Raw genomic sequence first — 24,844 nt, 5'->3', positions numbered from 1 at the left:
GGAGCACACCCTTTTATTCCCTCCCCTCTGGGATTGTCCTATTTTATTGCACTGCAAGATTCAAGTTTCCTCTCTCTTGGACATTCCTATTTGCTTCACCCATGTAAGAATGACATATATCAATGAACTCTTCCAAAGTATCTTCTTAGCTTTTAATTACAAGTTTTAATAAATGTAGTATTGTCTTTCACTGCTCTCAGGGATTTAGTATCAAAGAGTCAAATATACTTAGATCTTTCAATTCTTCCTCTCCTCTGCAAGCGTCAAGAAAAAAGGCTAAGTTATCTACAAGGTTAGCCTACAATGATAATAGCAGGTTTCTTAGCAGCAACCCTAAAAGATAGGAGTGCAAGAACTTTTGTATTTTGAATCTCTAAAGCAAAGTAACTAAATTTAGTGAAGTATCTTTTAAAATGATAGAAAAAATTAAAACCTCTTATGATAAGCATAAACTAAAGCTATTCATAACCACTGAGCAACATATTAAATATAAGTATTACTCTGGAAGTTTCTCCATACCTGGTTTCAAATTATAGTACAAATCTGTAGTAACAAAACAGCATTGCAGGGGCACAAAAACAGACCTACAGACCAATGGCATTGACTAAAGAACTCCATAGCAACCCTGTGTTGCCACAGCCATCTGATGCTTGATAAAGATTCCAAAAGCATAAGACTGGAAAATACAACAAATATTGATGGAGAAACTGAATATCCACTTGTAGAGGACTGAAAGTCCAAGCCTGTCACTCATGCTATGTAAAAAAAAATCAATTTCAAAATGGATTAAAGATCTCAATGTAAGACCTGAAACATTCAAACTACTTGGTAAAAAATACTTCAAGATAAAGGCATAGGCAACAACTTCCGGAATAATACTCTATATTCTCTCATAAAAAATTCTTGCTACTATGCATAAATTAATGAATACATAGTATTGCACCAAACTAAGGTGCTTCTGAGTAGCAAAAATAAAAATTGTTAAAATGTAAAAAACAACCTAAAGACTGGGGAAAAAAAATCTTTCTCAGATATTTATCTGACAAGGGCTTAATGCATGGAGAAAGAACTCAATTAGTATGTATAAACACATATATATACACACACATATACATATACACACTCAGTGCTCATACCTTTAAATACTAGCTAATAAGAAGGCTGAAATCTCAGGATTACAGTTCAAAGCCAGACAAGGCAGGACTCTTTGTCTCTTTGACTCTTATGTCAAAGTAACCATCAAAAAGCCAGAATTAGTGCTGTAGCTTAAATGATAAAGACATAGCCTTGAGCACAAAGCTCAGGGACAGTGCCTGACCCTGAGTTCAAGCCCCAGGAGGAGTGTGCACGCGCACGTGCACACGCACGCGTGCACACACACACACACACACACACAAAGTAAATTAAATGTCAAAAGAAATAATCCAGTCAGCCAAAGAGTAAATCAACAGCTCTCAAAACAATTAGTACATATGTGCAATTAGTACATAAAAAATATTCGTGGGGGGACAGGAGAGGATGGGAAGGGAGGGGGAGGGGAAACAAAGGAGGAGTCTACAATGCTTGATAAGAAATGTACTCATTATCTTGCCCATGTAATTGTAACTCCTCTGTACAGTATTTTCACAATAAAAAATTTTAAAAATCATTACATTAAAAAATTTAAAAATTCAGTATCTAACATCCATGCAAAAGGATGAAATGATGTCATTTATAGGAACATGGATGGAACTGGAGATCATAATGTTAATTACATAAGCGAGACTGAGGACGACAAATATCAATATATCCTCTCTCATGTGCAGAATCTAGTGCTTAAAAATGAATAACAAGCTGGGTGCCAATGGCTCACGCCTGTAGTCCTAGCTAATCAAGAGGCTGAGATCTGAGGATCACGGTTCAAAGCCAGCCTGGGCAGGAAAGTTTGTGAGACATTCATCTCCAAAAAACCACTCAAAAAACCAGAAGTGGCACTGTGGCTCATGTGGTAGAGTGCTAGCCTTGAGCTGAAGGGCTGAGGGACAGTGTTCAAGCCCAGAGTTCAAGCCCCACAACCGAATCCACCCCCCAAATAAAAATGAATAACAAGGATGTAAAGCAGACTTTCTAATTTTTGGAGTAGGTAACAGCAAGAGGAGAGAGGATGAAAGAGGCAGGTATGAACAGAGTCAAAGTATTCTATAAACATGAAAACAAGACAAAACCTATTGAGTTTATTCCAACATTCAGGAAGGAGTAGAAGGGGAAGTAAGAGAGGAGATGGTTTAATTGGACACATTAGACACATATGTGGAACCATCACAGTGAAACCCCTCTGAACAAATAATATATGCTAATAAAAATTGGGGACAGAAAAACAAGCTTCTAATTGCAGTTAACCTAAACAGAAAGGTGGAGTGCCAAGCAACTGAGAAAATCAATAGTGCAGCTGGGACCCAAGGCTGTGACAGGATCCAGGAAGCTGATTACACAGCACTGGCCCATTTCCAGGTGGATGTTCACTGCTGCAAAACCCTCCTGGCAATGAGGACATTTGGACCATGCCAACATACACTGAACATTTATTAGAATCTTCATTCTACTACCATTTGCCTTCCTCCAAGTTTTTTCTCGATTGTAGGGTTGTGTTTCACCTGTTGAATTCAAATTGTATCAAAATGCACGGAATGAATATTAACTCCTTTTGACTGTTATGGATTTTTAAGTAAACACTGCAATAGAAACTGCTATTCATCTATGCCTCCATCAGAAAGAATGACATTGCCCCATTTGTTAGGAAATGGAAAGGCTTGGAAAAAATTATATTAAGTGAAGTAAGCCAGGCCCAAAGAAACATAGGTCCCATGGTTTCCCTTATTTGCAATATCTAGTATAGGTATGAGTCAAGAGGAAAAAGTCAGATAATGTGATGTTAGGAAAACAAACCCTCAAATATGTATTTTAATGTTTTTGTTTCTTTCATGCATGTGTTTCTAACGAATTTATAAGATTATTTCTTTGTTGCTTTGTATGTCCCTCCCCCACAGTGTAACCCCCCGCTTTCACTATATTTGATGTCAGTATAACATGTGGAGGAGACGGAGACAAACAAGTCGTTTAAGGATTCAGGTGGACCTGTTGCAACAATGAGAAGTACAAAATGTCATGTCAAAACCAGCTTTACAATGTCGGAGTGGGGGGGAGGAGGGGGGGTTTGATTGGGCGGGGGGGAGGGGGGAGGGTGGGAAGGGAGGTGAAGGGTAAACAAAGGAGGAGGCTGCAATGCTTGGTAAGAAATGTATGCATTATCCTGCCCATGTAATTGTAACCCCTCTGTACAGTATGTTCTCAAATAAAATAAAATAAAATTAAAAAAAAAAAAAAGAAACTGCTATTCAGTCTGTATGTGTGTACATATTTTAAGAGTTCCACAATTATATCACATAGCTTTCTAGAGAATCTAATAATGATACTAGAGGGAAGCAAAGCAATGATATTTAATTGGAGTTAATGTTTCAGTAGGGTACAAGCCAGGATAAGATAGGGAAAAAAAAGAGAGACAATAATTATGAAAGCAAAAATTTATAACTTTAATAATGAGCAAAAGGTTACACATTGGCCTGAATTTTTATTTTTTGGCGGTCGTGGGGCTTGAACTCTGGGCCTGAGTGCTTTCCCTCAGCTCTTCAGCTCAAGGCAAGCGCTCTACTGCTTGAGCCATAGTGCCACTTCTGGTTTTCTAGTGGTTTATTGGAGATAAGAGTCTCGCAGACTTTCCTGCCCGGGCTGGCTTTGAATCATGATCCTCAGATCTCAGCCTCCTGAGTAGCTAGGATTACAGACATGAGCCACCAGTGCCCGGCTTGGCCTGAATTTTTAACCATAAAATATGAACATCTAATTTGGAAAGATTCTTCCATCATTTAAAATTTAATGAGTCGGTATTCTGAATTTGAGAGCAGAAAACCGAAGAACCCAATAGTCTCTCCTATCTCTTCCTCTTCCATCATATAATTGAAGTTATATGTATATGACTTACGCTCAGAAAATTGGATTTCATGTGAGAAAGAGAGATGAAGACTTGTGCAGAATTTTGACACCACTGACAGTAGTAGAGTTAGGGAGAGATGAATCACTGGGCTCTCCTATGTTGGTGCAAATATCCTTTTTAAACTTTTATCTAATTGTAAACATCTACGTCATTGGCTGTTATTCCTTCATCACACCTGTAATACCTCAATCTGATTTTTCACGTGCTTTTTTTCTGTTGCTGAGAATCATTCTTAGTAATGTGTGTGTGTGTGTGTGTGTGTGTGTGTGTGTGTGTGTGTGGGTGGGTGGGTGGGTGGGTGTGTGCACCACATGCGTGCATGTGTATATGATAAAGTAAAAATGTTTAGCTTTTATATGAAAGATGATAAAAGTACATGATAGCAAAATAAATCATATTTTGAAATAGAAGATAAATGTAAATAAATGGGAAAAATGAATAAAAAAGCCTAACATAAGGACTTTGCGCATTATAAATAAAGTAAGGATATTATCTCCTTGATGATCAAAATCAAGAAAGATTTTCTGAAATGATGAAATATTAGACATTATTTAATGTCTAACATTATTTAAGAAGACAAATATGAAGAAGAGACTGTTTGATATTCTTTAAGAGAAAATAATCCCAGGCATGCAACATTGCATGAGAAAAGTTTCAGCAGAAGTGAGAGTAGAAATTAAAATGACATTGAATTTTTATAAGTTCAGAAAGCTGTTTGAGAATACAAAGTAAGGGGCAGAAATACCTATCTCCTAATAGGAAGGTTTTGAATTATACATGAGGAATCTGATACAATAAATGCACATAAATAGATGTACACATACAATGAACTCCACAATACACTGTTATTTTAGAATGGAAGCCAAAGGTGAACTTCCAGGGATGAAAGATGATCTGTTCTAAATAATCCAAGAATATCTGTAAATGTAGAAATGTGGGTCAACTACAGACAGTAGTGGATGAGAAGAAAAAGATTTTGAAAGTTTCTTTTGTAAAGTTAGGTAGGGGAAGCTGTAGCCAGTTGCAAGGAGAAACAATATGAGGAAAACTATATGAAGAGACAGAAAAATTTTATATGTCAATAAAAGAGACATGTATTGAAAATTAGTTTACGATCTTTCTTGAATTGTTAATGAAATAACACATTTCCATTTTGTTAGTGGAAGGTTATAAAAATCAGTAGAAAAAAATCATGAGAAGTAGCTGTGCAATTTCTCTTCATTACGTGTAACTAAAGATATAACCAGATGATTTGGCCAAATTGAAGTACAAGCATGTGAACAGAAAACTGGACAAAAATATGAGTGAGGTATAGAAGATGGAGGTAAATTTATCACAAAATCTTCAGTCTTGAGGTGTGTGTGTCATGGATCTTGGTCGCTCAGACTTCAAGACTCACTTTATCTTTTTGTTGATAGTCTCACAATAGAAATAAGAAAATATAATCCATTAGGTATTACTGAAACCTGCTGGTTCAATCAGAAAGATACAGAATTACATCCTGTTATTTTTAATGGTTTAATTTTGTCAAAGATCAATATGTTGTATAGTATTCTACTTTATGCATAAATTCTCTAACAAAAGTTTACTGCATTTCTTGATGGAATATTTTATCTTTATTCTTAACATGAAAAGTCAACCTTCACCACTATGCACACAGTAGTTACTGATCTTGGTTATAAACTTTTATCGAGAATTTAACACCATAAATAACTGCATTCTGTAACATTCTATTAGTTAAGCAAATATTAAGGTGGATATGCTGATAAGAGGTTAGCAACAGCTTCAAAGTTTAGTGAGAAGTTGAATTTATAAAAGAGTATAAAGCTTTTCATATGCACTTTTTATGTCATTGAATTCACATTTGGGAGTGTATTGAAGAAAATATCCAGGAGAATACCATAAAATATGAAATTACCTAAAAGAAAGTAATTTCTTTCTAATACTAGGTTTGAATTCAAGACCTCAGGCTTGCTAGACAGGGCTCTACCAAGTGAGCCTTTCTGTTTCTACCTCCTATGTTACTGTAATCATAGATGCTCACCACCTCTTTCATGTCATTGGTTGAGATGATAAACCTTTTGACCAGGCTAGCCTCCAACCATGAATTCCCTAATCTCCACCTCCCAAGTAGCTAGGATTATAGTCGTGGACCTGCTTAAAAGAGGTATTTTGTATTGTGCGTCATGGAAAATATTCTTCCAAAATGCTGCAATAGGTTGTAATCTGAAGAATGATCAGGATCTTGCTAAGTAAACAGTAGATCAAATAAAATTCAAGAGAAAGAAAACTATAAAAACATCAAAGAAGAAAATATATGGGTGCATACTGAAGCATATAATAAGAGTTATAGCCTGGGTGAAGAGAAAAATATGACATGAGAGAATTACCTGGAGTAAACCCTTATAGCCTGTACCAGGAGTTCTGTACCAGGGAGTTAAATTATATTCTAGATACAGTGAAAAGCATTGAAAGGTAGAAAACAGAATAATGGTAAAAGTGAATTAAAATGGAAGAAAAATAAACTAGAAACATTTTGTTATGGTCCAAGAAAAAGAACAGCAGCTGAGATTGGGTGTTGTAAGGGAATAACATAAGTGGGTAGATTAAAGTTAAAGAACCCAGCCTCCATAAGGGGATTTCATGTGGCAGTTCCATGGGAGGGACAAATAGGATCTTTGGCATGAGTGGTTATGTGGAGTAGAGGTAGCAGAATGTATAGTTATCAAGAATTCAGTATTGAATGTGGAAAACTGAGATAATTGTAAATCTTAAGAATGGTGATATAAGTAGTCAGCTTAGATTATGGGATTGTCACAGCCATGAAGTTCCTAAAGAGACAAGACAAGCAATCAAGTGTGTTATCCTGAACATAACTCTGAAAAAGGAAAAAAAAAAAAAAAGTAGGTTAAACACTGAGGAAATTTCAATAAATATGGACTTCTGAAATTTTGTTTTATTTTATTCATTTATTTACTTATTTTTTTCTATTTTATTTTTTATTCATTTTTTTTATTATGAAAATACTGTAAGAAGGGTTACAATTACATGGGCAAAGTAATGAGTGCCTTTTTTTATAAGATAATAAATATTGTTTGTTTTTGTGGAGGTTTTTTGTCAGTCTTGGGGCCTGAGCTCTGGGCTTGGGCGCTGTCCCTGAGTTCTTCGGCTCAAGGCTAGTGCTCTACCACTTGAGCAACAGTGACAATTCTGGCTTTTTCTGCTCATGTCGTGGTGAGGAATCAAACCCAGGGCCTCATGCATGCAAGGCAAGCATTCTACCACTGAGCCACCTTTCCAGCCCTGTTCTGAAATTTTAAAGAAATTGCAAATAAAAAATAAAAGAGCACATTAGACTGATTTTTATTTATTTATTTTTGACCAGTCCTGAGGATTGATCTCAGGGCCTAGGCAGTGTCACTGAGTTCCTTTTGCTCACCACTTCCCACTTTTTTCTGTTTATGTGGTATTGAGAAATCAAACCAAGGGCTCCACACATGGTAAGCAAGCACTCTACCAATAAGCCAATTCCCAGCCCCTGACTCTGAATTTTTTTAAACAATGTATTCCCAAAAATTTGAAAAAAAATTGTTTGGTAAAATATATTGCAACTGTATATTCAGCAGTGAGATTGCTGTGTGAAATTTAAGTGTAGCCTAAAGCTAATGCATTTTGCTGGAAATTCTTTCATCTTCCAAATATACTAGATATACTTTCCTTTGAAGAGATGTGTCAGCAACTTCTGCTTCTTAAATAGATTATTCCAAAACACAATGAATCTCTATATAGCTTTCCTCTGCTGTTGATTTTGCTTGCCTTTTTAATGATCTTGTTTGCTTTTTTAACTTACATCATTATTTTTCAAAACAATATGCTTCTCCCTTACAATTTCTAAATCATTAATCAGAGAAATATTCCCATTTTACAAAAAAAAAAGCCATCACTTAGCACACTTATTTTCTCAAATTACTTGTATAATGTATGTTATCTGAATACAAAAAAAATTGCTTCCTCTTTAAATGATGCTACTTGTCTCACCTGTTGGTATAATCTCAAAATCCTTTCATATGAATGCTGGACTTTCTAATTAAGAAAAGGTAAGAAACTTGCTTTCTTGATATCTTAGATTTAAGATGATGCCCACAGAGAAAACTAAAAAAATGAGGCCCAAAGAGGAAAGTCTATCTTTATGATGAAAAGTGTTTTGTGTAAATGTTAAAATTAAAACACATTAAAATTTCAACACAATCTTTAAAAGTGAATGTTTGGATAAAAGTAGGTATTCCTGAGTAGTTGTTGATTATTTTAATTATACTGGTATATGTATTCCTGTGTTAATCAGGTGAAGTTCTATTTAGTAGGTGAAGCTTGTTGCAAACCAAGCTCCCAGCATTGTATGACACTGTATATAAAAGGTTTTGGTTAAGTGGTAGAAAACCAACAGAATGGAAAGGACATTTTTAGATAAACTTGCATAAAACCAGACATGGAACAAAATTAAATTCTTACACACACACACACACACACACACACACACACACACCAGAATACTGTTCCATCTTGCAGCTTCCATTTCTAGACATTAAAGAAAGTCCAATTCCTTCTTCCTTCACAGAGTGACCTAGAAAGGACCAGCAGAGTCTATGTAGGTCACTTTTGACTTAACTTTCTTCTACCAACTGAATCCTGGAGCAACCACTACTGCTTTTCAAATCTTTTCCTATAGTTAAGGTACAATAAAATTAGATTTTATTATCACGTTTTTCAATTTTCCTTTTTTGGATGCTGTCATGAAGGTTATGATTAAGGAAAACCTTCACAATTGAGTACCATTTATCCAATAAAGTATCTTTAGGAAGCTCTTACTCTCATATACATATGTATATATATAATTTCATGGAGTACAGAAATGGGAAAAATAGAGCTTACATAAATTGATATGTATTAGCATTATTTATAGAATTTGCAATTTTTATTTTGAAATAAACCTTACTGAGAATTTTTGCTTAATTTTCAAATTTTTTATTCTCCAATTTCTTTAATGAATAAGAATATTAGGGCTGGGAAAGTCGCTCAGTGGTGGAGTGCTTGCCTTGCATGCCTGAGGCCCTGGGTTCCATTCCTCAGCACCACATAAACAAATAGAAAAAAAGCCGGAAGTGGCGTTGTGGCTCAAGTGGTTAGAGCGCTAGCCTTGAGCTGAAGAGCTGAGGGACAGCGCCCAAGCCCAGAGTTCAGGCCCCACAAGTGGACCAAAAAAAAAGAAGAAGAATATTAGTAATCATGTAAGCAAAAGTAATTCTTACATTTATGTTATTTTATAATTACTGATGAATATAGTAGAATGAAGTCCAAACCCCTCCTCACCCTATTCTTGTCATATTAGTGCCCTCTTTCACTCAATCCAAATTATTTATGGAAAACCAAACCCTATCTCTTTCCACATATGATTTGTGAACTTTCCCTTCCAGTTTAATCTTATTATTTTCTGCAATCCTTGGCTTAGAAAATTCAGCCATTCTTGACCCTCAAATTTGGGCTAGCTGATCTTTCATGTTGATTCTCATAAAACCCAGCATTACATTACTAGGTCCACTCAGTACTTTGAAATTGTCTGGCCGGGCACTGGTGGCTCACGACTGTAATCCTAGCTACACAGGAGGCTGAGATCTGAGGATCATGGTTCAAAGCCAGCCCAAGCAGGAAAGTCTGTGAAACTCTTATCTCTGATAAGAGAAGTGGCACTGTGGCTCAAGCAGTAGAGCGCTCGCCTAGAGCTGAAGAGCTGAGGGATAGTGACCAAGCCCTGAGTTCAAGCCCCATGACCGACAAAAAAAAAGAAGAAGAAAGAAAGAAATTGTCTGGTACTTATCTATATTCATTACTGTTCAGAAGATCATTGAGTATATATAGGAAATAGAGCAGAGAGGTCATGAGAGCACTATATCTATACACTTCACTCTTTCTGGACTATTCCCTAATTATTTTTAAGTCCTGTACAAAAGATTATGTTCATAAATTTCAAAGTGAATTAGCTCATCAGATAATCAACTCAGTGTTTAACATTTCTCACTACCAGTGCAAGTTTTCCAAATGTAACTACTATGAAATGAGTTTCAAACACATGATGATTATTTTTCTCTAAGAAACTATGTTTGTCCTTTTCCTTTTGAGGAGGAGAAACAGGAGGAGGGAAAAGGATTTAGGGGAAGAAGGACTGAAGGGCTATTCTTTTTCATCTCATTCCATTGACACATTTTTCCAATAGTTAACAAGGATCTCTTTATAGAAAAATGTTAATGATTGCATTATAAAATATTTATGACTCTTCTGGTTCCTCTGTCCCCATCAAGTACAACGTATTTGCCTGATGACTTAAAACTTGCAATGATGGTATCCCACGACTGAAAACAATATGAGAACAAAATCTCCAACCAAGGATCTGAAATTCATTATACAAAACTCTCAAAGCATTCCCTTCAGAGATGCGGTCCCAAACATGCATGGCATTGTACTTGAATTAGAAATTCTCTTATGATACTTGGAATGTACTTATAATTATGCAAATTTGCATGAGCACATTTGTCCCTTATTTTCTAGAATGTTCAAAGATAAAATTTATTTTGAAGCTAGTAATAACAAGAGTGACTTGCATTTACTAGCCAAGACTCATTTTCCTTTGCCTTTTGAAGCAAATATTTGTGGTTAAGGTCTTTTTTTTTTTTTTAGTTTTGGCAGAAAAGCACATTTTAATAGAAATAAATGTTGGTTTCATAGAAATCCAAATATGATCAAGATTTCCCCTAAAACCATTCTGTGGTTTTGCATTGTTCTTTAACTGAATTCCAACCAGTTTAGAGTAGTCAATAAGGCTCCTTCCTTTTCCATTCCATTTTAGATCATTTCCCTGGGTTGTCTAGATGTCAGCTATGGAGTCTTTGTTTGTTTCTTCATGTATCAGCATTTCCTCTAACCTCAAAATCTGAGCCAGCCAGTAACTTTACTGGATTATCCCAAACACTTTGTTAGATTATCCTAAATCTATCCCTTGTTTATAGAAGGGTTTAACTAAGCTGATCGGCTAGGGTAAATGTTTTTATCATCTTTTATATCTTGCCTTCATAATATCTAAGATTATATAGTAGTATTTTCTGCATCATTATTTGATATGAAATGCTCACAGAATTTATTATTTAAGTATTGAAATAAGTGACCTCCCTGTGTGTATTACATTTACAATATTTAGCCCAGGTCCCAGTATTTGGCAAACATGGAAGTGCTTACTGATTTTAGGATTGAACAAGGTTGAAAAAAAAACTAGATATATTTTCCTTTCAGGCTCAAGATTTGGAGCACAAAAAGCAACATTTATTAATCTAACCTTTGTTATGGTCCAGTGTTTTAAACCGAAGTTAGTAGACATCCACAAGCCCAAGAAAGCCATGGAATCTCAAGCTTCATACTTTCAAAAAGCCCCAGGCAAAGTGTACAAGTTCTGAAAAAGACTTCACAAAACAGTAAGAATACCAGGTGTATTGGATTATGATATATATTATGCCCATACTGTAACTCATACTCAATAGTAGCTTTGACTGATTCTTGTTTAGGTCTGATTAGTACTAGATGAGAAAAGGCTAGTTATGAAAATTAGTCTAGAAGATAAAGGCCTTCATGATAAGCTCCACTAGGAGAAAAACAATAGAAACATTTGAGCAAGATAATCTGGATATTGTGGCAATAAGACAATTAGTGTATTTTGCATGTTTGTAAATAAAAAGATGTACAGAAATAAATCTTGATTTATGAAAAGAAAGTTTTATTATAACAATAGAAAATAGGCTATATAAGAGTTTTGGAAAAAATTATTCCCTTAAGCCTTGTCCAGTATTCAAATGTATACCAGTTCTTTGAAAAAATTTCCAATCTCATAAATCTAGTCTTGTTTATTCAATCTGTGGTCAATTATAAGGTGAAATAATAACTTCATTTTCAAGTTTCCATCAGTGATGCCAGTCTTTCAAGATGTAGCAAAGGATATTCACTAAAATGGGAATAATATATATATTTTTTTGTCAGTTGTGGGACCTGAACTCTGGGCCTGAGCACTGTCCCTGAGCTCTTCAGTTCAAGGCTAGAGCTCTACCACTTGAGCCACAGCGCCACTTCCAGCTTTTTCTACTTATGTAGTGCTGAGGAATAGAACCCAGGGCCTCATGCATGCGAAGCAAGCCCTCTACCACTGAGCAACCTTCCCAGCCTGGGCTTTGTATTCTCCTAAGCCATACAATCTACCAATCTTAACAATGGGCTGAAGAATGTCTAGAATTCTGGGGGAAAAAAGATCGTTTCTCCATCCTGGAGATACATTTTCTAGAGTGAGGAGAAGAAGAATCAAAGAACTACATTCTAAAACTAAAGACCCAATAAACAAATTTGGAAAGAAGGTATCACATATTAGGTATTGTGGTTTGAGTATGAAAGGCTTGGTTCCTGAGCTGGTGGCTCTATGGAGAGGTGATTTGCTCATTAGGATTATGGCTTCATTTATTGATGAATTCATAATTTGATAGCATTGGTGGGAAATGAGGAGATAAAGCCTAACTAGACAGGGAGACCACCAAAAGATGACATATTAGACAGATTTACCTGTCACCCCGTTGCCTACCCTCTTTTCTCTCTTACTTAGTGGACACCATGAAGTGAACAACTTTACTCCATCACCCCAATTGGGCATGAAGTTCTGCTTCACTATTACCCCAAGAACAACAAAAACAGTTGGTCATGGACCAAAACTTCTAAAACCCTGACCCAAAATACAAGCTTATTTGTTTTTTTTTAACATGTTATTTTTCTCAGTTGTTTATTGCACTATCAAAGGTCTAACTAACAAAATTAGAAAGTGATTTGTATGAAGTAAGTCAGTTAATCAGCCTTGATACTGTTTGGGATGGCAAGGGAAGAAGTTACAATTTTATGTTCAAGAACCAGAAAAGGGCTCATTGACTAGAGCTAATTAACAACTGAAAGTTCAGCCATGGTGGCTCACCCTTGTAATCACAATTAGGAAAAAAAAATAAGAGATTTGGGAAGATCTTGTTTTGAAGCCTGACTGGGCAAAATGTTATAAGACCTCAGTTCAATGAACAAACTGGAAATGGTGATTTAATACCTGTAATCGCAAATATTTAGGAGGTATAATAGAAGGATTGAGATGTGAATCTGGCACAGGCAAAAAGAAAAGAAAGAAAGAAAGAAAGGAAGAAAGAAAGAAAGGAAGAAAGAAAGAAAGAAAGAAAGAAAGAAAGAAAGAAAGAAAGAAAGAAAGAAAGAAAGAAAGAAAGAAAGAAAGAAAGAAAGAAAGAAAGAAAAGAAAAGAAAGAGCCTATCTAAATAAAAAAGGGCTAAAGCACAAAGGGCTAGTTGGTACGGCTCAAGTAGTAGGAAGTTTTTCCTAGCAAGCAAAAAGCTTTGAAATTCGAAGTTCAGTACTGCACAAACCAAAATGAATTGAAGGAAGTTACTAAAGGCAAGTATTTGATATGCTATATACAGTGAAACATGAATAAAGAAATTGAAGGAAGACTAATGGAAACAAGAACATTGGATTTGTATTATTGCCATGACAAATTACCAGAACTTTAACAGCTGAAATATAATACAGACGCATGCTAACATTACACAGTTGTGTAGTTCACAAGTCTAACATGGGTTATCAGTAGCCAGAAGTCACTGTGTCAGCAAAACTACATGGTTTTCTAGAAAGCTAGGGGAAAACTCATTTCTTACATTTTCCAAAATTCTTAAGGCAGCCACCATTCTTTGCTTTATGTTCCTCTTTTCCCATCTTCAAACTCAGGATTAGATTTACATTTCTTGGTGCTTTCCTTTCATAATTACATGTATCTCTAAGGAAAATCAAGAAATGCTCTCCATTTTTCAAGACTCATGATTATCAGGTCAATTCAGGATAATTTCCTGTTATGATACTTCCTGTTAAGCTTGAATACAAAAGTCCTTGTGTTGAGATTTTCCATCAAGTCACAGAAAGTTCTAATGTTAACACTTTTTGCCAATATCTTGATGCTTTTTGAAATGGACATATGGCAGTCTTCATCCTACCAATGAGGAAGTCCACTACTGCTTCTGGCTGAAGTGTAGAGTAGAGCCTTTATGGAAGGAGCCTCCCCTTGAGTAACTAGTGCAGGGCCCTGATGAAGATCCATGGACTAGGGAGTTTTATAATTGAAAAAGGGAGGGGGGGCTGGGAAGGTGGCTCAATGGTAGAGCGCTTGCCTTGCATGCATGAGGCCCTGGGTTCAATTCCTCAACACCACATAAGAAAAAAAAGCCGGAAGTGGCTCTGTGGCTCATGTGGTAGAGCGCTAGCCTTGAGCTAAAGAGCTGAGGGACAGCGCCCAGGCCCAGAGTTCAGGCCCCATGACCGGACCCCCCAAAAAAAAATAATAATTGAAAAAGGGAAAACTGGAGCTACATCAACCCTCATCACCAAAACAAGGTTTGACTTAACTGTTCCCAGTGTCAGTGGCTATTTTTAACTTAATTTTATAAGCAACAGTAACTTGCTTATTTATCATTTCGTCCTCATTTAAGCTAATCCAGATTTTTATTTGCATTTTACCCTTACTTGGATATAGATTCTCAGTAATTATATAATTCTCAAATACTTGTTATGTGCACATATATCTCTCCTTGCCTCCAGTATACAAAGTCATGGACTCTGACTGTTCAGCTAAGACTTATATTTTACAAAAGTATCAACCTATCTGTAATTCTTCAATCTTCTGGACTAGGAAGGCCCTGATTTATGTGGCTGGCTATATTTTATGTTGTTCCCTGTGTTCCCCATAAATGAAACAAAAAGGTTTTTAATCATCTCAAGTCACAGCACTAGTGGAAAAAATACTGGCTAAGATCTTTCTAAATACGAAGTGACTGACCAGTTGAGGTACTTTTCATTCTACAAACACGTTTTGGTACACATTCCCTTGAAAGCATATACTACAAAATGAATATATTCTTATTTATTTCCCTCAATTGTAATTTGCATCTCATATTGATGTTAAAAATATGACAATATCTCTTAACAAACCAGTGTTTATTCACCCCTGTGGTTATCTGTTCCTCCCGCTGGGATAACAGCATTTACTATGAATGACATAATTTAATCTTAGAGATTAAAACAAAATAAAAAGCAGATTTAACATTGAATTGTACATTTTACTACTGTCTTCTAACAAGGAAAATTGTTAGAAGCCATGCTAAATCAAACTTATGCTAAGACAAACCTCTAAACCTTCATCCTACAAATGAGTGTAATTCAGTATAAGACATAAGTTTAAACACAAGCTAAATATTTGTCTTAGTAAACTTTATACCTATGTCAGGTTATCATTTATTTTCATTAAACATCATGAATTTGATCTTACATTTAATTTTTCCATTCAACAGATCTTTACTGAATTATAGTATAATTTTAAAAGCTTATTAGCTGTGCATTTAGCAAAGTACTGGTCTTCATTAATGTATTTGTGTAAAAAAGGTTTTCACATTGGACAAAACATTTTTCCAAATATATTGTTACAAAGTATTGTGATATGATATAAAACCACAGAAAATTAAAATATTTTTTACATATATTTTCTAATGTTCAGTCAGAACTAATGAAGAAATTTCTGCCCAGGAATTCATCCTCCAAACCCAAAACACCAGGATATTACTTTCATACCTTGTATATGGTTCAACTGTCTTTGTGCTTCTCCATTATCAAGCATTTAGTTAACTTCAATGTCCTCTAGTTGTTATCTCTCCAGGAAATCTATGCATGCTTCTACCAAGTGTTTCAATAAAATGTAGGAATAAGCTGGGTGCCAATGTCTCACACCTGTAATCCTACTTATTTAGGAGGCTGAGATCTGAGGATCATGATTCAAAGCCAGCCTGGGCAGGAAAGTCCGTGAGACTCTTATCCCCAATAAACCACTAGAAAACCAGAAGTGGCACTGTGGCTCAAGCAATAGAGCACTTGCTTTGAGCTGAAGAGCGCAGGGACAGTGACCAAGCCCAGAGTTCAAACCCCACAACCAACAGGAAAAAAATAAATAAAATAAAATACAGGAATAAAAAAATCTTCCTTTTGGTTATTCCTCCCATAAATTATCTCAATAACTTGTAATATGCGTTCTCTTAAAAACATAAGGATCTTATTTTGAAAGCAGCAAAATACAAATTGCTCAATTGTTCATTATATTTCTCTAAAAGCAAAATATATTGTATTAAATGTCACCATAGTCTTGGAGCTGGGAAGGTGGCTCAGTGGTAGAGCACTTGCCTTGCATGCCTGAGGCCCTGGGTTCGATTCCTCAGCACCACATAAGCAAAAAGAAAAAAGCCGGAAGTGGCGTTGTGACTCAAGTGGTAGAGCGCTAGCCTTGAGCTGAAGAGCTGAGGGACAGCGCCCAGGCCCAGAGTTCAGGCCCCACGACCGGACCCAAAAAAAAAAAAAAAAAGTCACCATAGTCTTATGGATGTTCCAATAGAGAAATAGCAGGGATGTTATTGGATTACCTTTAATATTTTGAGGATTAACCTCTGTTGCAAAACATTGCACTGGTGGCTCACATCTGTAATCCCAGCTACACAGGAGGCTGAGATCTGAGGATCACAGTTCGAAGTCAGCCTTGGCAGGAAAAGTCTGCGCGATTCTTATCTCCTGTTAACTATCAGAAAACCAGAAGTGGGGCTGGGAAGGTGGCTCAGTGGTAGAGTGCTTGCCTTGCATGCCTGAGGCCCTGGGTTCGATTCCTCAGCACCACATAAGCAAAAAGAAAAAAGCCAGAAGTGGCACTGTGGCTCAAGTGGTAGAGTGCTAGCCTTGAGCTGAAGAGCTGAGGGACAGCGGCCAGGCCCAGAGTTCAGGCTCCACGACCGGACCCCCCCAAAAAAGGAAAGAAAACCAGAAGTGAAGGTATGACTCAAAGTGGTAAAAAATCTAGCCTTCAGCAAAAAAGCTCAGGGATAGCACCCAGGCCCTGAGTTCAAGCCCTGGGACCAACCAAAACAAAACAAAACAAAAAAATTAAAATTAAAAAAAAAAAATTTCCTGGTCCATAACCATTGTCTAAGACAAGAAAAATTCAGATTAGATTTATCTTACACAAGGTACATGAGCAGAAATTTCTCCCAATTATTTCATTTCATGAACATTAAGTGTCTGTGATCTGAACTTGATTTTTACTTATCCTTTGTTAGAAGATCATAACTTCTAGACAGAAGTTAACATGTATATCTTTGTGTATATGTGTTAAATAAATCTTCTTTGGAACGGCGGTATCTAACTTTATCTAGAAGTCATAAACAGTGATTTTTGTAATTAGCTTCATTCTTCCTTACATATTTCCCTAATCTACCTAGATTTTTACAATCTTTGTATAGAATATATATATATATATATCAAAATTTTCTGCTGCCATAAGAGGTTTCAAGACATTCTATTGTCATCCTCTGAGAAAGTTAAATGGGATTTTGAATTCACCCAATATTGCCATATTCATGAAATTGTCATAATATCTAGGAGCCCTGGGGAAGAGTGTTGATAAGAAAATGGGCTTAGACCCCTCTTTGACTCTAAGTGAAATTGCTTCCTCACATCAGGATTGAAGACCAGGCAGGGTGCCAGTGTCTCATGTCTATAATTTTAGTTTCTCAGGAGGCTGAGATCTGAGGTTCAAAGCCAGCCTGAGCAGGAAAGGCCTTGAAACTCTTTTTGCCAAAAAAACACCAGAAAACCACAAGTGGCATTGTGGCTCAAGTGGTAGAGCACCCGCCTTGAGCTGAAGAGCTCAGGGACAGCACCTAGGCCCAGAGTTCAAGCCCCATGTCTGACAAAAAAAAAACAAAAGGGAGTAAGAACAGGAGTGGAGTTGAATACCAATCAAACAAGTAATCCTCCTCAGCAGTGCTCCTTGGTACTAAGGTACATATAGGAACTTTATTTCCCAACAAAAGCAAGAACTGTTTCCCATTGGTCTATCTCATGTAGAGTTCCTCAATCTCAAGAGATGGTCATCTCATAACTGCTTTATCCCATTTTAAAATTAACTTGAAATAATATCCTGTTCCAACTGACATATTTTTCTTAGAAACATAGCTTATTAATTCTTCGGTAGCAAGAAATCATGGATTAAAAAAAAAAAAAAGAAATCAGGGACTAAATGAGGACAAAATCAGTCTAATTTTATCTAATTTATTCACTAAAAACTATGCATTTTAAGCCTTACTATGTTAAACTTTCTTAAGCTCCTCAATTCTTTATTAGTTTTAATATTCTTACAAATAGATATTCCAGATCATAGAAAATATAAATACCCAATGTATGAATCAAGTTTTTAAGTTCTTTAGAATCTCAAAGGCAGCTAAAATTGAGAATTACCTACCCGATAGAATCAACATGTGATTTGTAGAAGAATATTCACACAAACAAAGGAGGAGGCAACAGTGCTTGATAAGAAATGTACTCATTTCCTTGCTCATATAATTGTAACCCCTCTGTATGGTATTTTCAAAATGAAAAAAAAGAATATTCACACATATGTGTGTGTGTGTGTGTGGGTGGGTGGGTGCATACACGCACACACCAAAGTTAGAGCCTGAGTTCAGGGCCTGGATTTTATCCCTCAGTTTTTTTTGCTCAACACTGGTCCTCTACCATTTGAGCCACAGCTCCACTTTCAATTTTTGGTGTTTAATTAACTAAACTCTCATAGACTTTTCCTGTGGATGCTGACTTCAAACCTTTATCCTCAGATCTCAGCTTCCTGAGTAATTAGGGTTATAGGTGTGAGCCATCAGCACCCAGCTATTAAACGTATTTTTTTTTATATTGGAAAATAGCATAGAGAAAATCGAGAGTCTTTTTGCACATACAAACACTGACATCTAGAAAATTAGTAGGGCTTATCCAAGTTTAGACCATGTATCAAGTGCAGAAAGAGAAAATGACCATATAACTCACTTCAAAGCAGTTCAGAGTTTAATGCATTCCATGTCACACAAATAGCACATATTCAGGTACCACTTATTAGTTAGCATGCCAATTGTGCCAAAGAATAGGTTGGAAGCACACAAAGTATTCTTAAAACTCAAGCCAGCTACACTACATTAAGAATACATACCACACATAAGTATAAATTAAATGAGAGCAATGTTAATATAATTTATATAACTATCAGAAAATCTATAGAAAGTAAGGGACTCCTTCTCTAACATTAATTTAAGAATCAAAGAATAACAGCTACCAAATCAAATGTGGCACATATGGAATAGAACTACCAACACAGAAAATGTAGATAAAAAATGCTTTTATCAGAGCAATTAAGGCAGGTCCCTGTTATCATCAGCTTTAGTCTAATCATAACAATATTATTATAGCTTAATAAATTCCAGATAATACAATAAATAATATACTAGTTTCCAGAAATGGGTAATATTTGTACAAAGTCAATATATAGCATATAGATGAATATATCGATATAACATATTGAAGTTCATATATATTATATTTGTTTATGTATTTGGTCTGTATATTCTATGTATATATTTTATATCATAATCCAGCTGAAAAAGGGCTGGGAAGTTGGCTCAGTGGTAGAGCGCTTGCCTTGCATGCATGAGGCCCTGGGTTTGATTCCTCAGCACCACATAAGCAAAAAGATAAAACCCACAAATGGCCCTGTGGCTCAAGTGGTAGAGCGCTAGCCTTGAGCTGAAGAGCTGAGGGACAGCCCTACAACCAGACCCCCCCCCCCAAAAAAAAAGAAAGAAAGAAAAAAGGTATGAAAAGAGTTTGTCAGGGACAGTTGTTCCTACTCAATTCTTTGAAAATTCCTTATTTTTGCTTCACTCCTTTCCCTATAAATTTCTATGTTAATATACCTTCACCTTTATTGAGAATATATAATTCAGAGAGTAAGGTTTTATTTTAATTAAGGAAAAAGGATCCAGAGATTAAAGAGTCTATCATTCTTAATATGCACTCTTAAGAAGCATAAATCTATAGATCCTAAGCTTTCTGGCACCAAGGAAGAATTATATGTTCCATAGCAGAAGCTATCTATAAAGTATATTTGTTGCCTGCATGAAAATTTACATTATGATAGTCAACTCTCACTGACATGATCCTTTTTGTTGTAACTATTCACATGTTGGCCATTTGGTTTTTCACATGCTCTATTATTGGGAGAACTCTGATTTGAAAGTGAAGGGACAGGCATATAGGATATCATGCCCTCAATTTAAAAAGTTTCCATAATAAGTAGGCATTTTCCTTGGTATATTTTTAGTTTTTCTAATATCAGTAACTAGCCCTCAGTTACAAATGAGAAGCATAGCCCACAAAACTTACTCTACTCTGCATACCTCATGGGAGAAGTCCTAACTTGAATCCTTTCAGCAACTCATAAATGCTGACATAAAATGTTTGAAGAATTTCTTTTCAAGTCAGGAGGTCACAAAATAGATGTGACATTTATAATGTTAGAGGAAAACAACATAAAAAAGGAAAGCTGATTCTATTTATTTGTTTTCCCATAAATGTTCTCAAAACTCTTAAAATCTATATTGAGTTCCATTCTCCTTATACAGACTTCTTGTGAACATTCCTTCTGTTTTCTCTGACTTGGTAAATTCCTGAGAGACATGGGCTCAGAATTAATCTTTCTTTTATCCTAGAATCTGGGACAATAGCCTACAAATAGTAGCCACTAATAAATGTTTAATAGGCAAGTAATTACTAAAATAAACAAATTTAAATTCCAGCAAAAAACAATCCACTATTACATACAGAGTGCATTGTGCTTATAGGATCTCCGAGTACTCATTATCGATAATAAAAAGCATTGATTGCCTATTAAATATAATCCTATTTAGATAATGAGTATTTTCTTTTTCTCTCTGAACTGAAACATTCTTACATTATTTGTGAGGTTGAAAGTCTGAAATAATACCCACAGTATTTCATTAATTAAATGCCACAATAGAGGAGGAAGATCATTGCACATAAATGAAGAAGATATGTGAGAAAACGATAAAAGGAGAAAATCCACATCTTTTCCATACTGGATTTGACTGTTCTTGGTTCCACTGCACAAGGTAAGAGTCAGAAATTCAAGATGTGCCTCCTGTGTTAACCAGCAACACCTTGATAGTTTAAAAAGCTTACTTTAGATTTATCATTAGAGAATACTATTTCCATTGAACACATTGGACATTAAACACAATGGAAATTCATTGCAACATCTGTGTAACTGTAGAAGAGGTAAGAGTCATTGTTGTGCAGGATAGATAGAGCTGAAATATGATACCATTAAAAGTGCAAACTACTGAAGCAGAGCAGGTGTTTCCCCAGTAGATATTTGTGATGAGGAAAATAATAAAAGCTCATGTTTCTTGCTTTCAAGTAAGTGGCTGGAATAATTAGAAAGATAGTCATTTTAAATATCATAAAGAGGCAGTTTAACTATAACTTCATAATCACTTTATCATGAGGTATATAGAATAGCTGGATATGTGTGCTGCAATTTTCATCAACTTTGCTGTCTGACCTCTTAAAAAAACACCTAGACAATTTCATATTACACACAAGTCTGATTTTTTTGTCTTTTGTCTTAAATTGGCCATTATCATGAAATTATTATGAACCCCACATATCCAGTCTCATTTTAAATTCCACAGAAACTCTAAACATTTATGAGAAGTACAACTCAGATTAAAATTTTGCATGGTTATTGCTGTATCATTTCATTTACTGAAAACTTTTACTACATTTAAAACCAAGAAAAAAACTATCAGAAATCATAGGCACCTTGATGTTCTTTTAAGAATTTCAGTTTTAAACAAAAGCTGTAATTACTATTTTTTGCTGTCCCTAGTTAAGGATCAGTATTTTGGCCATGGCATTCCTGTATCCATCTCTCTAAGTGTGTTTCAAAATGTTATAAGAGCTGGGAATGTGCTTATTGGTAGAGCGCTTGCCTAGGATGCATGAAGCCAAGGGTTTGATTCCTCAGTACCACATAAACAGAAAAGGCTGGAAATGGCTCTGTGGCTCAAGTGGTAGAATGCTATCTTTGAGCAAAAGAAGCTCAGGGACAAGTTCCCTCTGAGTCCAAGCCCCATGACTTGAAAAAAAGAAAAAGAAAAAGAAAATGTTACAAAGTATTTCAATGACTTCTGTCTTTGGTAATAATGCCAATGCTCTAAAAAATAATGCAATCCTTCCAATGCAGACATTCAGGATAGCTCCTGTTGACCAAAAGTGTCTTGAACTTTAAAACAAATTTATACTTGGCCTAAATCTCTACAGGATCAGATGGTTGGCAATCATTTTCCCTACCTGTTTGGCTCAGCTTAAACATCCAACATCTAAATTTCAGCTGGAACAGCAGGTGGAAAAGCACAGTCTGGTACCTTAGGTATAGCCAACTCCAAATGCCAATGTGAATCCAAGGCCATACAGCTCTGATCAGAGACATATCATCTCCCACACTTTAAAATCCCAGGTACATTTTGAGCTTAGTGAACTTATATAATATGAAAGGAAAATATTAGCTTTAGTTTTAAGGACTACTGGAAGAACTCAATTGAAATATTTCTAATAATTTTGTTCTATTCCTAATTCAATATAATCTGGTAGTTAATAGAGGGCATGAGGTAACATAGTAAGAGAAAAACACAAAGCAAAGGACAAATATAGAATATAGTCATATCTTGCACAAGGACTGCAATAAAATACTTTTTTATAGGGATTATAAAATGAATTATTAAATATTTTAAAATATATACTCAGTTTATTGGAAACAGATTATATTAAAGGAAGTGGTGATTGTAACTAATAGTGGATGAAATTTTTGTGAATTAGATGATCCTTTTGTGGGGAGAATACAGAAGCGTGTACATACTAGGTATGTGCTCTACCAGTAATCTCCATTCTCAACTTCTCTTTGAGCCTGAGCTACATTAAGTTACACTGTAACTCAGACTGATCTTGAACTAACTGCACAAACCATATTGGCCTCATACTTGAAATCCTCCTGCCTCAGCCTCTCTAATAGTGCCTCTCAAGCATGGTGTGCCATACCCAAGCCTGAGTTATCATTTTAAAGTATGGCAAAAAAAAAAAAAAACCCCTGGAAGTAGAGCTCCATGATAGAATGCTTGCCTAGAATCTATAAGACCTTGATCCAATGCCCAGCAAAAAAATTTAAAAAAAATAAAGTCAAATTCAGGAAGTCAAAAGAAGGAAAAATAAATAGACCGGGGAGAAGTATAAGGTAGAGCCATGTAAATGTGTTAAAGCAAGATGTGCAAACTGGCTGAGGTACTACACCTATAAAGTCCAATGAGAAAAGGATGGAGAAAGAGAGGCTAGCAGATCACTGAAAGCCTTAAATCCAACTTGCCAAGCTGGAACTATAGACAGTAAGGACTTGTTGGGTCTATATTCTTTGTTTGGTCTTATCAAAAGAATGGAAATGTTAGGGTTCTGTTTTAAAGAGAATAAACTCAGAGGGTGACTAAATGGGAGCAAGAATACTCTGATCTATCCATAGTTTTTATTTATATTTGCTTTACAGCTAAGGATTTTAAACACTTCAATTATCTAGTCACCAATTATATTTCTGAGAAGTCTCTATTCAATTTGTTTGCCCATTTATTAATTGGATTATTTGTACTTTTGCTGCTTCATTTTTGGAGCTATTTGCATATTCTGATCTTGATTTTTTTTTTAATCCATTGAGTAGGTGGCAAAGCATCCCCCCTCCCTCGCATAGGTTGTCTCTTGGCTCTGGGAATAGTTTCTTTTGTTGTGCAGAACACATTTTAATTTGGTGTAATCTTACTTTGCCAGTTCTTGCCTTTGTTGTCTGTTTCTTTTTGCAATAGGAGACCTATTCAAAAAATGATTACCTGAAACCTATAACTTTCCATTTTCTCTATATACTGAAAACTTTGATCATTTTAATGAATTATTTGAGCCATTTATGGTAATACTTCAATCTTTTTCAACATAAAATTTTCTTTAAAATGTTTATTTTACTCACTTCAAAAAATGATTAATTTTTACTACAGAAATTGTAATCAAGAGTTAAAATCTATTATAAAATGGAGCCCCACAAATTCTGTCTTATGAATGACTGAGAGAAATAAAGTAATATTTTAAAAGATTAAATCTTCCTTCTAATATCAACAATAAAAGTTAACTTTTATACATTTGGTTTTTCCCCTATACTATTTGTATTGCCAAATACTTAATCAGGACTTCAGGCAGTGGATTCATTACAGTCTAAGAAAACATGCCCCAAACTGGTACGCAAACTATTAGCCAAGAGGTGTATTCTAGGGGAAAGGCTCTGATTGAGTAGTTTTGTTTGCAATAAAATAAAATTCTTATTTTTGAGATTACTATATTGAACACCATATCTATGAAGGTCTACACTATTGAAATCTCTTACTTTTGTTTAAATCATTCATTTTCTGATTTGTTTGATATTGACACCACTTTGAAGAGTAAACATATTAAATATTTTAGAATTTGTACTGTAAATCACTAATGTAGGAAATACTGTTCTATTCATACAACAAGTACCTAGCTTCTAAGGGCTTGGGAGAATTACTGAAGACTTTAAAATATCATTCTTGCTGGGTACTAGTGGCTCACACTTGTAATTCTAGCTACTCAGGAGGCTGAGACATGAGGATCACAATCACAGCTCAAAGCCAATCCAGGCAGGAAAATCC

Source organism: Dipodomys spectabilis, unplaced genomic scaffold (genome assembly GCF_019054845.1).
Source record: "Dipodomys spectabilis isolate Male_0828 unplaced genomic scaffold, ASM1905484v1 ptg000115l, whole genome shotgun sequence".
Taxonomy (NCBI): Eukaryota; Metazoa; Chordata; class Mammalia; order Rodentia; family Heteromyidae; genus Dipodomys; species Dipodomys spectabilis.
Note: the sequence above shows the minus strand (reverse complement) of the source record.